This window comes from Macrobrachium rosenbergii, chromosome 6 (assembly GCF_040412425.1).
Source record: "Macrobrachium rosenbergii isolate ZJJX-2024 chromosome 6, ASM4041242v1, whole genome shotgun sequence".
NCBI classification, from domain to species: Eukaryota; Metazoa; Arthropoda; class Malacostraca; order Decapoda; family Palaemonidae; genus Macrobrachium; species Macrobrachium rosenbergii.
This window is the reverse complement of record NC_089746.1, coordinates 64,523,013-64,536,511: the sequence shown is the minus strand read 5'-3', so window position 1 is coordinate 64,536,511 and position 13,499 is coordinate 64,523,013.

Genomic DNA, 13,499 nt, shown 5'->3' with positions numbered 1-13,499 from the left:
GACCAAAGTTCAGAGACAAGCAACGGTGAACGCTTTGAAAAGCGATCACTTTGAAGGAACTGATGCCACATTTACTTGTTTACAACTGAGATAGCTGTTTTGAATAATAATCGCTTCGTCCATCTCCCGGCTCGAAGAAGTATTTTTCGGATGATTGTGTGCGATTGAGCTTGTACGCCAGCGAGTGTATACTGTCTTGCAAATAAAGAGAAATGGGTGATACTGCGAGGTTTAGTAACTCACTTTGGCCTCTAAGGAAAGGATTTTTTCTATCGGGTTGTCCGTCAAACTAAATGAAGTTTCCATACAAGCAACTAATTATCAATCTATGAGTTGTTTTGCTTCCAAAGTATCATTAAACTGCTGACTAACTTTTTTTTTAAATGTGCTAAGGACTTACGTCAAGCTCTGTAGGAGTTGGAATAAATAAATATTTCAGTTGCTAAACCAAAACCTGCAGTTACTGCAAAGTAGTGCTGAGCTTCTCGTTGTCCGAGGGAGCTTACTTTTTCGCTCTCTGTCAGAAAGGAAACTTTGCGTTGGCAGCGGCAATAGGCGCAGCTTACGTCAGCGTTTACCAAGCCATTTATCGACACCATCATAGCATGCAAATACCCAGGTGATGTGGAGAAATAGTCACAAAATGTCTAAGGGTGATGGCCCAGAAGCGGGGTTAAAGTTGTAGAAAACCGCTGACATCGATTAGTCCAGCCACACAGTGGATGGATTGTCAAGAACATTAAACCGCAAACAAATCTGAGCTGGTATATCTGATTGAAGTTAGGCATGTGGCCATCCATAAGCTTTTTACTTATAAACCTTTGGAAAATATCATTTTCTCCTCATATGATAATAAGCCACAATACTGCTGAATTCTATTGTTTGAGCTTCGGCCTGGTTCTTTATTAAGACCTTTATAAAGCAAATGAATTTTCTTGTTTAAAAGAACACAGGTTTAAGTGTTAAAACGTAGAATGATGGGCTTAAAGTCAATAGAACTTGCTTGGTTACGTGTTCTTAATGAATTGTGATTCTCAAGAAATAAAAGGGTTTGGACTCCAAATAAATGTATAAGAATCATCTTGCTGAAAAAATTATACAATGAAAAATATAAGCAATCCATAAACAAATCTTGCATGTTTCAGATAATTAATGTGTAAAATGTGCCTTTTGACATTCCCTAACCCCCAGCTTACAATTTTTCCCAAATCGGTGAAGGATTTCCGAAAACATCTCTTCAACATCGATAATATATAACCGATGTGAATAGCCACGCTCAGTACAACAGTCTATTGTCTTCATTTAGAATTAGAATTAGATCGAAATACCGTCATGGACACATAACAGAGGCAGCCATAACATCTTTGTGTAAGTAGCATACGGTCATCGATCAGGCTGATAAGATTCATAGATTCCATGGTACTGTTATTTGCATATAGAACTTCACGAGGAATAACAGTTGATCAAATTCATTGTCTGATTTCTATAGTAGAATCTAAAAATTTAATCATTATATCTCTTCACCACATCAGGTACATTATTCTCATGAAAACTGAAGGATACGGATGATTTTTTCATTTTATATTTACCAGAGAGGATTAAGTTTTTAGAAACGTTTTAATTAGTCATCCATACAATTGCTGATCATACTGATGGGAAAAGTTTGTCTATTAGAAAATAAGTTGTCATAAACTAGGGTAATAGTGTTTGTTTCTCTTCGTAAACATGAATGCATAAATGCTCGAAAAGGTATGCACAGGCAGATATCCAAAAACAGTATTTGTTGTAACCAAGAGGTTTTCGAAGCAATTATCATTCAAAATAGCTAGCTGCTATTATAAACACGTAAATGTAGCATTCAGTTCCTTCAAAGCGATCACGTTTCAAAGCGCTCACCATTGCGGAAGATTGGTTTTGAACATCTTTAGAAGAAGCTTTACAGAATTCGAACGATGGTAATGGTTGCCATGGAGCGTTAGTTGGAAAAACGGTGGCGAAATGTGATTTCAGCAAAGTATAGATAAAAGTAGATTCGTGGGCTGTTTTCTATCATTTAATAATAGATTTTATGATAGTATTCACGATAGTTTTAGAAATTTTATGTTATATGGGTAATATTGAGGGTAGATTGTTTATCGAACTAATTTGAAAAGGGAAGGGAAATTTAAATATGAAATCTAAGTTATCAGTGCACAAAATATGTGTTCGGTGCGAAATACTTAGTGTTCAACATACGAAGCAAATGTCTACTTACAGGTCATTTTATCCTGAAAAATGTGAAATAAAAGAGCATAGTGCTCGTTACTTTAAAAAAAAAAGATTCTGTAATGAGGACTTAACGCATTTTTAACGTTTAGTTATGCACCAGCTGACCAACCCGGCGCTGCCCGGGATAACTCTGAATGACAACCGATAAACTTTCTCTCTCTCTCTCTCTCTCTCTCTCTCTCTCTCTCTCTCTCTCTCTCTCTTAACTCCCCCTTTACTCATTCTCTCTCTCTCTCTCTTCTCCGTCACACCCCTCTCTCTCTCTCTCTCTCTCTCTCTCTCTCTCTCTCTCTCTCTCTCTCCTTCCTCCGTAAGACTCCTCTACTCTCTCTCTCACTTCCTCTCCCTCACACTCACTCTCTCTCACCCCTTCCCAACCTCCACCCCCTTTGGTGCCATTGATGTCTTACCCCCACAGCATTCTTTTCCAGGTAGTAAGTTAGGTATGATAAATTCGTAAAGTTACTAAGTCTACGGGCATAACCAGCCCCGTTTCCTGAAACCCTCCCACCCCAGCCCTTTGGTGCCCTATGGTGCTAGTGATGTCATACCCCCACAGTGGTAATTTCTAAATAGTAAGTCATATGCATACCAAGTTTGGTTGAAATTGCTCTATGCGTTTCAGAGTTATGTTGGCACATACACACACGCATTCATATATACATACATACATACATCCATTTATATAATATATATATATATATATATATATATATATATATATATATATATATATATATATATATATATATATATATATATATATATTATATATATATATATGTATGTATATAGTTTATGTATGTATATAGTTTACATACAGATCATTACTTTTATCAGTATTGTATATCGTTCAAAATGACTTCAATTAGAATCAAAAGTACTACAAAGCAAATTGAATGTCACGGGTGCAAGTTCAGTCATACTGTCAGTAGTCACCTTAGAGTTACACGAAGAAATGGTGGGAAAGGAATTATAGGCAAGGAAGAAACAATTTTACGTAAGATTCTCTTTTTTTTTCTCTATCCTACATCAGAAGTCGTTGCTGAAAGAATAAAGACCCTTGATGATTTACGACCAGCGCCCAGAGTCTTGAGAATAATGAAGCAACAAAGCAGAAATGTTTTTGGGATACCATCCTTATCGCCAGAGTTATGGAGGAGGGTCATTTATGTGGAAAGCAGCGAGGGTTCTGGGCGAGGGATCGAAAGGCCGTCTGTGAGGTAGGCCAGAGGGATCTCTTATCATCTACATTTTACCTCATAACTTGGTATCGATTATTGATTCGCGTCTATTGCCCGAGCGCGAAGCGATCGCCTACCCGGGAGATAAAGAATGTTTGTGTGAGTGGTCTTGGAAGTATGCATTATTTGTGTCCTATCGCAAGGTCTTTAAATTAAGAGCAGCCACTTGCTGTTGGCACTGATTGCCGCCGCTTCACCTGATATTCGATCTCCGATGCAGTATATCCAACGAGTATCAAAGGAAAATAAACTTCTGGAACTCTAGTCAAGTTGTGTATTTTTTTTTCGGGAAAGAATATCGAGAAGTATTATGAACATATAAATCATGATTATTACCAAATCGACTTTTTCGTATTCATGTCTTTGCTGAATGTAAAAATATGATGCAAAATGTTTGTGGTTCCAGTGAATGTTTTTTTTTTTTTTTGCGGTACATAAATATATTTTGTACTTTTGTGTGAGAAATTACGTTTTATATGTTTTATCTTGGTCAAGTTTCTTCGCTAAAAATTATACGGTACCAAATCGGATCCTTTGTGGGACTTACATAAATTCTTTATTTATTTGCTTAATGGTCTTGTATTAATATTTTCTTTTCAAAGAACTTGTAGTATTAGTTAATGGTTAAATGTAACGGGCATGACCAATCAGTAATGCTGTCCATTACAGCTCATTAAAAATGATGAAAATCATTCTGATAACCAACTCCCCTTGCTCGACAGTGGATGACATCTAAAGTCAGGTTTTAAGAAAAATGAATTCGAGGGAGATGCAAAATAGAACAGTACCTGGTTCGTTTCAGGTGAATATGTTTCTTTTAAAGCAGTTTTCACACTATTGCTTAGTTTATTTTACTGGATAAAAGAGACAGCCATCTTGCATATAAATGAACCTAGAATATAAAGTTAGATAATTTATTCTCGAATGAGCGATTTAACTGACTGAAAATATCTTATTTAGCATTTTATTTTTGCGAAACAGCGCTGAATATTGAATCGTTAAGAATCTTACTTGAAAACATGTACATTATTTTACATACACTCTGCATTTTTGGGTAGCTACAAGTCTTCCCATTAGTGTGTATGAGGACATACGGAAAATAATAAAGTTTTCAATAATTATTTAGTTTCAGTAACGATGAGGAAATTAGTACTCGAAAAAGTTATGAATAATTATTGAGATTGAAAATACACGCACTATATATATATTATATATATATATATTATATATATGAGATATATATATATATATATATATATATATATATATATATATATATATATATATATATATAGAGATATATATATATATATATATATATATATATATATATATATATATATATATATATATATATATATATATATATATATATATATATATATATGAGAGAGAGAGAGAGAGAGAGAGAGAGAGAGAGAGAGAGAGAGAGAGAGAGAGAGAGAGAGAGAGAGAGAGAGAGAGGCTCGTGTATTTATAATCCGCACTGATTACTCTCAACTTTTCGAGTACTGATTTCCTCATCGTTACTGAAGCGAAATGATTTAATTAGAACTTTCCTCTCATTTGCTGTACGTGTTCTAGGGTTAATTATTCCAATAGCTTCTTGCACAGGTAAAAAAAAAAAAATGAGGAGACAGAGCATCATGAACGTCTGTGTTATAGCCTTTGTACGAGTATGTGGTCCAGCATCGTGAATGTTATTGTTTATTTCCTATATTCAGTTGTCCGGGGAACGTATGGTTTCGACTCGTGCTAGCAAATGAAAAAGTCATATGATCTCCTAGGGTTAATGCTTTTTGACCTTTATGTACTATCTTTGAAATGAAAAGACTGTTGACGATAGCGTAGCTTTTCTGTCAATCAACTTTGTTTCATTTGGATTTGACAGTTTCAATTTGCGTGAATAGGAGAGTATAGGGTGCAACTTATTCCCTCTCCATTGCATTGAACATCCTTCATTACAAAAATCGGACGCACCTGTTGCTAAGTAAAAGGATTTCTGGAAATCCTGGAAAATTAAAATTGTTGGTGATAATAAATAAAGCTAATTTTAAAGGATCAGAGGCTTATTCTCGGTTCTGTCCCTCCCAGCTCCCCAACATAAATTTGAACCTTTCTTTAAAAGGTCTGTTGGAGGGGCGCAGTTACAGAATATCCATGAACAACATTTCTTTAATAGACGCTTACGAATGAAAATTGCCGTGAGTAGGAAATTTCGAAACAGTTGTGGCTTTGTCACGTTCGCCTTTGAGTCCATCGTTGGAAATGACGTAAGGTACAGGAGCTAGCTCTGTAAGAACTCACACTTGAAAAGTTTAATCCTTAGATGAAATTTACGTAATATTCTAAATAATAGTTGATACTAGTACACATTAATGTTTTTCTGAGGATTTGAAAAAAAAATTAATCATTCATCTGGGCTAAGAGTATGGGACCCAACATATCACCAAATACAGTGTTCATCATTCTGGGAAAAGTATTAGGTGCGCATCGTCACCCAAATGGCACGCAAAACATTCTAAATGGCCTCGATTTGAGCTGAATGCTGTCTATTTTCTCGATTCCCGTTCCAGTGGGAACTGATGGAACTCTCGAAACATGTCTGAATTAGTCAAATACTTAGGGACACTCAAAGTTGAAAAATATGCTCAGTGCATGTTACTGGGAATCAATCTGGGATAGTGGTGACATTTAACTTCAAGTCAACTTCAGAACTTCAAGTTAACTTCAGCGTTCCACGTTTGATCTTCTTGGGGACACAAAGAAGCGGAAAATTGCCCGGGCTAAAAAAAAAAATGTATGTGTAACTCTTTCCTAAAACATTGTATCAGCTCTTTTTTTTTGTTTCTTACGTCTTGCATTTTCAGTGGTAAACGATATGAGAAAATGCACTTAAATAACCCTATTGGATTTCACTAACGGATCTGGTGTCCTTTTGCCAAGGCCACCCTCAGGTTTTGTGAACACGTCCTGCCATCGTTTTATCAGTGTCATATCTCTTTGGGCATCTTTTTCCTTTATGTTAGAGGATGTTTGATCGGTAGTGAGCTTGATCATTTTATTACCACCAACTCAATCTTCCCCCTTTACACCTAACAAAGCAACAAGGGAATTCGTAAGATATTCAGCAGCATCAATAGTGATTACTGTCTTGTCTCTAAGACTAAAATGCACCAGAATGGTTAAATGCTTCTATTCTACATATTCCTTCGCCTTAGCTTACCACTTTCACCTAACACCATCAATTCTGACAAGGGGTAACATTTTTCGGTAATATACGGTTAATAAATTACAGCTGTTTGGCCGAAGTCTATATCGTTCTGACATGTTCGTGTCTAACTTCGATTGGCAGTGTTACGAATGAGTTTGGCTGGTATCCAAAAATATTTTTAATGAACAAATTTCATCTCTTCAAGATCGGCACTGTGGTACCTAATGTCTCTTTGTTCTTTCAGGGAACAAGAATGTCTGGGAAATTGACCCTTCATTGAGACACATCCCTTTAAAGGCACAATTACAATACCATTGCTTCACATGGAAGGGTAAGCCATTAAAACCACCGGACGCATGCGAACATCCTTTATGATAACGAATGTATCCGATAATCTGCATTCCCCGATTCCATATTGAATTTCTACTTGTCCTGTAACATCGAGATGGTTATCGCCCATTCCCGAAAGCTTCGCGTCTGTGCGCGTGATGGGAGAATCACTGGAGGAAAGTTTATGACAGGCGTGTGCAACATTTTGGCAACTGGTGGCCGAATATTAATTACTCCAAGTGACCTCGGGCCTCATGATATGTTTAGTAATGATTTTATGCATCAAGTGTTACGCCAAACTACGAGTATAGAATGATTTTAATTTATATTTATGTATTTCCTAAAAGTGAATGTGCGCTTTGAGGGAAAATGCTAAAATATTTTTAGATGATTTTATCCATATGTAGAGTGATCATTTCATGGTAATATTATAACACGCAGATTTAGTAACAAACAAATGCTTATGAAAATGGTACTCCTTTCAATTCGTTTCTCACCTAGTAAATACTGTTTCCAGCATGTACCTAGGATACACCCTTCATAGATTTCGACGTTTCCGAAAATCATAGATGATCCCAGAAGTTGTGTCCGTAACTTCCCCCCAAAAATGGCGTCTAAGGTTTAAGTTTAAATTACCATATTTTTCCCTCTTAATTTACCAAATGTATTGAAGTAATAGCTCAGAGTAATAGCTAAATAAACACCAACTAGTAACTGAAATTATAGTTTTAATATTTTTTATACACGAATATTTTACGCGAAAATAAAGTAAAATAGGAATGAGGGCTGCAAATATGCACGTCGCATGGATGACGAATTCTGGCACCAAGTATATTACGTAGACTTCCTGGATCTAAGATAGATGTGAAAGGTGCATGCTATCTGTTTATCGCTTTTGCCAATGGTCCATAACTTTTATTTACAACAGAACCAAGCGATGCCTCCGTTTCTCTACGATAAGTGAAGGAACATAATTCACTGGTAACCGAGTTATCCTTAATTTACGTAACTTGGCAAAATTCATGATGTACAGAGAATCGACTTTCCTGCATTCCATAACTCCTGTCTGATGCATGCTCGCTTTGCTATAATCTCATTGCAAAGGATTTTTAATGTTCACTTCTCTCATGAGTTAAAATCATGGATAAATTCTGCCCAAGGTAATTTAGCTGGAAAGAAAGTCACAGATACATTGCTCGTGCACTAGGAAGCAAAAATATTCTTGGATCATTCTCCTGAAGACGCGACACAGAGGTGGCGAGCTTTGAAAAGTTGTTGTACGTCAGATGATTTTATACGTTTTTTAGGGAAAGTGTAAGGAGCCGACTAAGAACTGAATGAGGTTTTAATTCTTAGGAACACAATAAAGCTCCTAAATAGGAAAGGTCAATCTTTCATCTAAACAACAACACTTATCAGAGACAGGATTTATGAATGGGATGTGAGACTTATGGACTCACCCTGGGTTCATTCACGCAACCATACAATATCCCTCCGAAACGTAGGACGTTATTTTCAATTAGCTATGATGGCTGCCTTGTTGCCTCATAGACTTACTAAGTGTTTTCATGTGAAAGCAGATGCTGGTGGTCGTGTAATTACAATCATGGAACAGGTCTATAAACATCTGTCAAAAGTTCAGAAGTCAGACTAGTTAGCACTTTCGTCCGGGTAAGATACAAAGGTCAGTCAATGTTTCCACTTTCGTCCATCAGACAGGAGCTCTGGAATGCAAGAAAATCGATTCTCCTGTACATCATGATTTTTGCCAAGTTATGTAAATTAAGGATAACTCAGTTACAAGTGAATTACATCACTTCACTTTTCGTACAGAAACAGAGACATCTCATGGTTGATTTGTACGTAATAGTAATAGACCAATATCAAAAGCAATCAGCGGTCATAAACTACCGTTCACTCCTGTCTTAGATGCAGGAAGTCTGCGTGATGTACTTGATGCCGGAATTCATAGCTCACGCGACGTTCCTAGGACCAGCTTTCATTCTTAAAAAATCAGACTGATATGTGCATTGGAATCAAAATTTGGTTAGGTAAAGCTATGCTTATAGCAAAATAATATTACTTACTGGGTAAATATTCATTTCATCATAATCAGCATTATATTTTGTGGATGTATTTGCAGAGAGAGAGAGAGAGAGAGAGAGAGAGAGAGAGAGAGAGAGAGAGAGAGAGAGAGAGAGAGAGAGAAAATGGGGACGGTGGGAGACGTGGGATAGACAAAGGGACTTTCGCATTCCAAGTCCGCCACGTACCTCTTTTTTTTTTTTTTTTCCCAACTACTTTTTCGGGGGATCATACCGCAGCGGAGGAGCAAAAAGGATAATACTTTGAAAATAACAAAGGGATATGAAAACAATTGGAAAACGATTTTGAAACTCTATACAAACATTTGAATCTGTCGCTCCGAGAATAAATGGCGCGGGGATCGACGGAGAAAAATCTATATCTCTCCTGTGTGTGTGTGGCCTTTTGTCATCTCTTCTTCTTCTTCTTCTTCTTCTTCTTCTTCTTTTCTTCTTCTTTCTTTCTTCTTCTTCTTCTTCTTCTTCTTCTTCTTCTTCTTCTTCTTCTTCTTCTTATTATTATTATTATTATTATTATTATTATTATTATTATTATTATTATTATTATTATTATTATTATATGCCTGAGATATCTAGTAGACATTTGAGTTCTTATATAGTCTGTGCATATATTATTGAAGCCAAATAAGTTATTTAATTTTCTGTTATACAGTATATGAAACTATATAGTCGATAAAAGGATAATTATGGCACTGGAAATTTCAGCCCACCGCGATTCATACAGCATTATACTGAGCCCTTGATGCTACGCTGTAGCAGCTGTACAGAAAACTTGATTGCACCGAAGAAACTTCGGAGCATTTTTTACTTGTTTTAAATTGACGTGGATCTTTCCTAGATAGTGACCCCCAAGGGTTTTCGGGGGTCGTTATCCAGGACTAATATTTCTTGGGGGGTCTTTATATTTGTGATACTTACGGTCTTTTGTTCATGTTTTTACGGCAATCCCCGACGGGCTTGGACTAAACGCGCCGCAAAGGTGGATGCATACCGGGTTAAAACCCTTGGGGTAACTCTCTATGAAAGATCATTTGACGTTTTGAAATCCATTTTCTCTTTTTGGGCTAGATCTCTCACTCGTTTTCATAACCATTGTCCGTCAAGCTATGGTGAGGCCTCCCCTGACACTGGGGATACCGAGGTTATATGTTGATGCATTTGCTGTGTCAAGATAACAAAGGGATTTCAAAATATTCTGGTGAAGTTTACGAAGACGAGAATAAAATTTGCTACACCTAATGGAAATGACGCTGTGGGAGAATCGAGTAGGGAAAAGGAAGAAACGTCTTCGGTGACAGAAATGATTTCACGGCAGATTAAGATTTCTCGTCTGCAAAAAATCTTACTCTGTATTAGGTCAAGATCTTCCTGTGATGGAATGGGTGTCAAAAATAAAAAACCTACATTGAGATCTAAATCTATCCAACGATTTATAACGAGGAAAATTCTAGGTACTAGATGCAGCGAAGAGACAAATTTACAGCACGATTTCAACTGAAATCTTAACTGCATTTGCAGGCTTACTTATCCCTCAATAGAGTAATGAAGAAGTGACCTATTTTAAGTTTATACCTGAAAGGTAGTGTTTTTTTTTTTTTTGCCATGGAAGGCGTCTAGAAATAATTTTTGCAATATTCGTTGTAATAGTAGAATTTTGATTTAATCTTTGTTTTTATAAATATTAATAACCTTAGTGCGTTTACTAAATGAAAGATATCTTTTTTGTTTTCAGTATGCAGTAACTGTCTAGTTTCTTATATCAACAATCAGCTGTTGAATCTGTAGGAGCAATAAATGTGAAAGTCGACAAATGTAATCCCAAACCTAAAAGATTTTTTTGTTTGTGGTCAAGCGGCCAAGTCTGAAGTATACCGAGTGCTTTAGGAACATTTGGTTAAACTCCATTGTTGGACTAAACTGTACGTTAGGCACTTAGCTGTTAGTCTGCTGTGGCAGAAGTCGATTAGATAAGTATAAGGGGCGGCAATCTCATCCTAAACTACTTGATGAAAACCGGACAAGGGACTTCCCTCTAAGGAGAAAAGTTGTGATGAAACAAAAAAATTCAAAAATCTTTAAATGTATAATATACCACCATAATCTTTTTTCGCGAGGCTAAAATTGTTGTGGGAAAGTTTATTTGTATTTAAATGTAATTACTCATTTACTACTATTTTTCTAGCTTGTCGTTCTCAAGCTGGGGCCAGCTTCCCTCTCTACTGGCCATTATGTTTAGGCATAAAGAAATGCCCTCGGTCCAAGTTTTAGGACGGTACGAAAGGTCCCTTGGTCTGGGACTTGCCATCTCAGTCCTTTCTTTTAATATAATAGAACATTATATAATATAATGTACTAGAACATTATATAATATCAGCATCATATTTCTATGCCCTTTTCACGTTCATAAACCTCGTGTTACGTGAATTTTTTGCCGAGGGAAGAAGCTGAAATATTTATCGAAAGGAGAATACAGGGAGACTGCGAACGCCCAGAATGAATCTGCCCGTGTCAATCAAGCCTTCACACACTAATGCTTGGAGCGCAGCCTGTGCGAAATTAGACTTTATCTCTCAATTCCTAACTGACAGTGGCTGTCAAGACCGAGTGACAGAACTCCATCAGGGAGGAACATTTATTCTACCAAAGACATCTCACCTGACGATCCAGATTACTAGAAATTTATTATGTAAAATCTTCTATTTGTAATCCAGGGGTTTCTACTGCGCCGTGCCATTGAGAGCCATTTGAAGTGAGGAAATTTCTAGGATAACAATAACTCCTAATCGTAAAATATATATAGTATCAAGTATATGTCGTCAACAGTAGGGCACTGACCGATTTGTTGGTATGTTCAACGTGCCCTAGTAAGCATCAGCTTTTTAATTTAGATATTAAAAAACAAAATAGGTCCAATTAAAATGTAATACTTTCTCAAATTACAGTAGATGTAAGTTGAACTAAACTACGGAAAGATTGAAAATGTGGAAGTTTAAAGGGAAAACGATTTTATACACACACACACACACACACACACACACACACACACACACACACACACACATATATATATATATATATATATATATATATATATATATATATATATATATATATATATATTATATATTATTACTTTTCATAGATTCTTCATGCTTGCCTAAAAAGTTTTGTTACCGAAAAATTTTAGACTATAATACAAGGCGTATAGAGGATGTATGGTTATTTGTGTCTATACAATACTTAATACATTTACGAGTATAACTATTTAAACTACACGACACCCTTCAGAATTCTGTTTTTCTGAATAATGATGAATAGACTTTCTGTTAAACTGTCTAAAATTTGACATACTAGCTGAATGTGGAGGTTTGGGACCAGATTGAAATTTAGGTCTTTCCCTATGAGATTTTGCCAAATGTACTTTTAACAGTAACTTCCCTGGCTGGTAAGTAAAATCTTTCTCGTAGATAAACACACCTCTCCCAATATGATATAGTTGGTTTCTATACTGCTCTTGATATAAGATTTATTTGATCTTATATCAAGAGAACTGTAAAATAATCATCATAATACTTTTATAAAAATGGCTATCTTGGCTTATAAAAGGCATTTGATTTTACCACGTGACCTATTTGGGTCTCCATTTCCAACAGTTGACAGAGAGTAGTCCTGAGTTCTTGTCTGCCGTGGTTCGAGCCCACGAGACGGCGAACTTATTATAAAAAAAAAAAAATCCCCTTTTGGTAGTATATATGAGAACATGTTGATATCGATTATAATTACAATTACCAGAGTTCAACCGTGATTTCTAGGTGGGAGTTAGTATCAACTTATACCTCCCTTGGTGGCCGTGTGGTTTAATGCGCGTCGCTGTAGTCCTGAGTTCTTGTCTGCCGTGGTTCGAGCCCACGAGACGACGAACTTATTGTTAAAAAAAAAAATTCCCCTTTGGGTAATATATACGAAAATTATTATTCCCGAGGTAGAGCGAATTGGATATTAAAGGACGTTTGTAGCTCAATGCATATATATATATATATATATATATATATATATATATATATATATACATATATATATATATATATATATATATATATATATATACTACTATATATTCATATATATATATATATATATATATATATATATATATATATATATATATATATATATATATATATATATATATATATATATATATATATATATATATATATATATATATATATATATATATATATGTGTGTGTGTGTGTGTGTGTGTGTTTTATTTACCTATTCATACTGGAAAATTACGCATTTATTGCATAGGTTACGTTTCATCCAAGTGGAACAA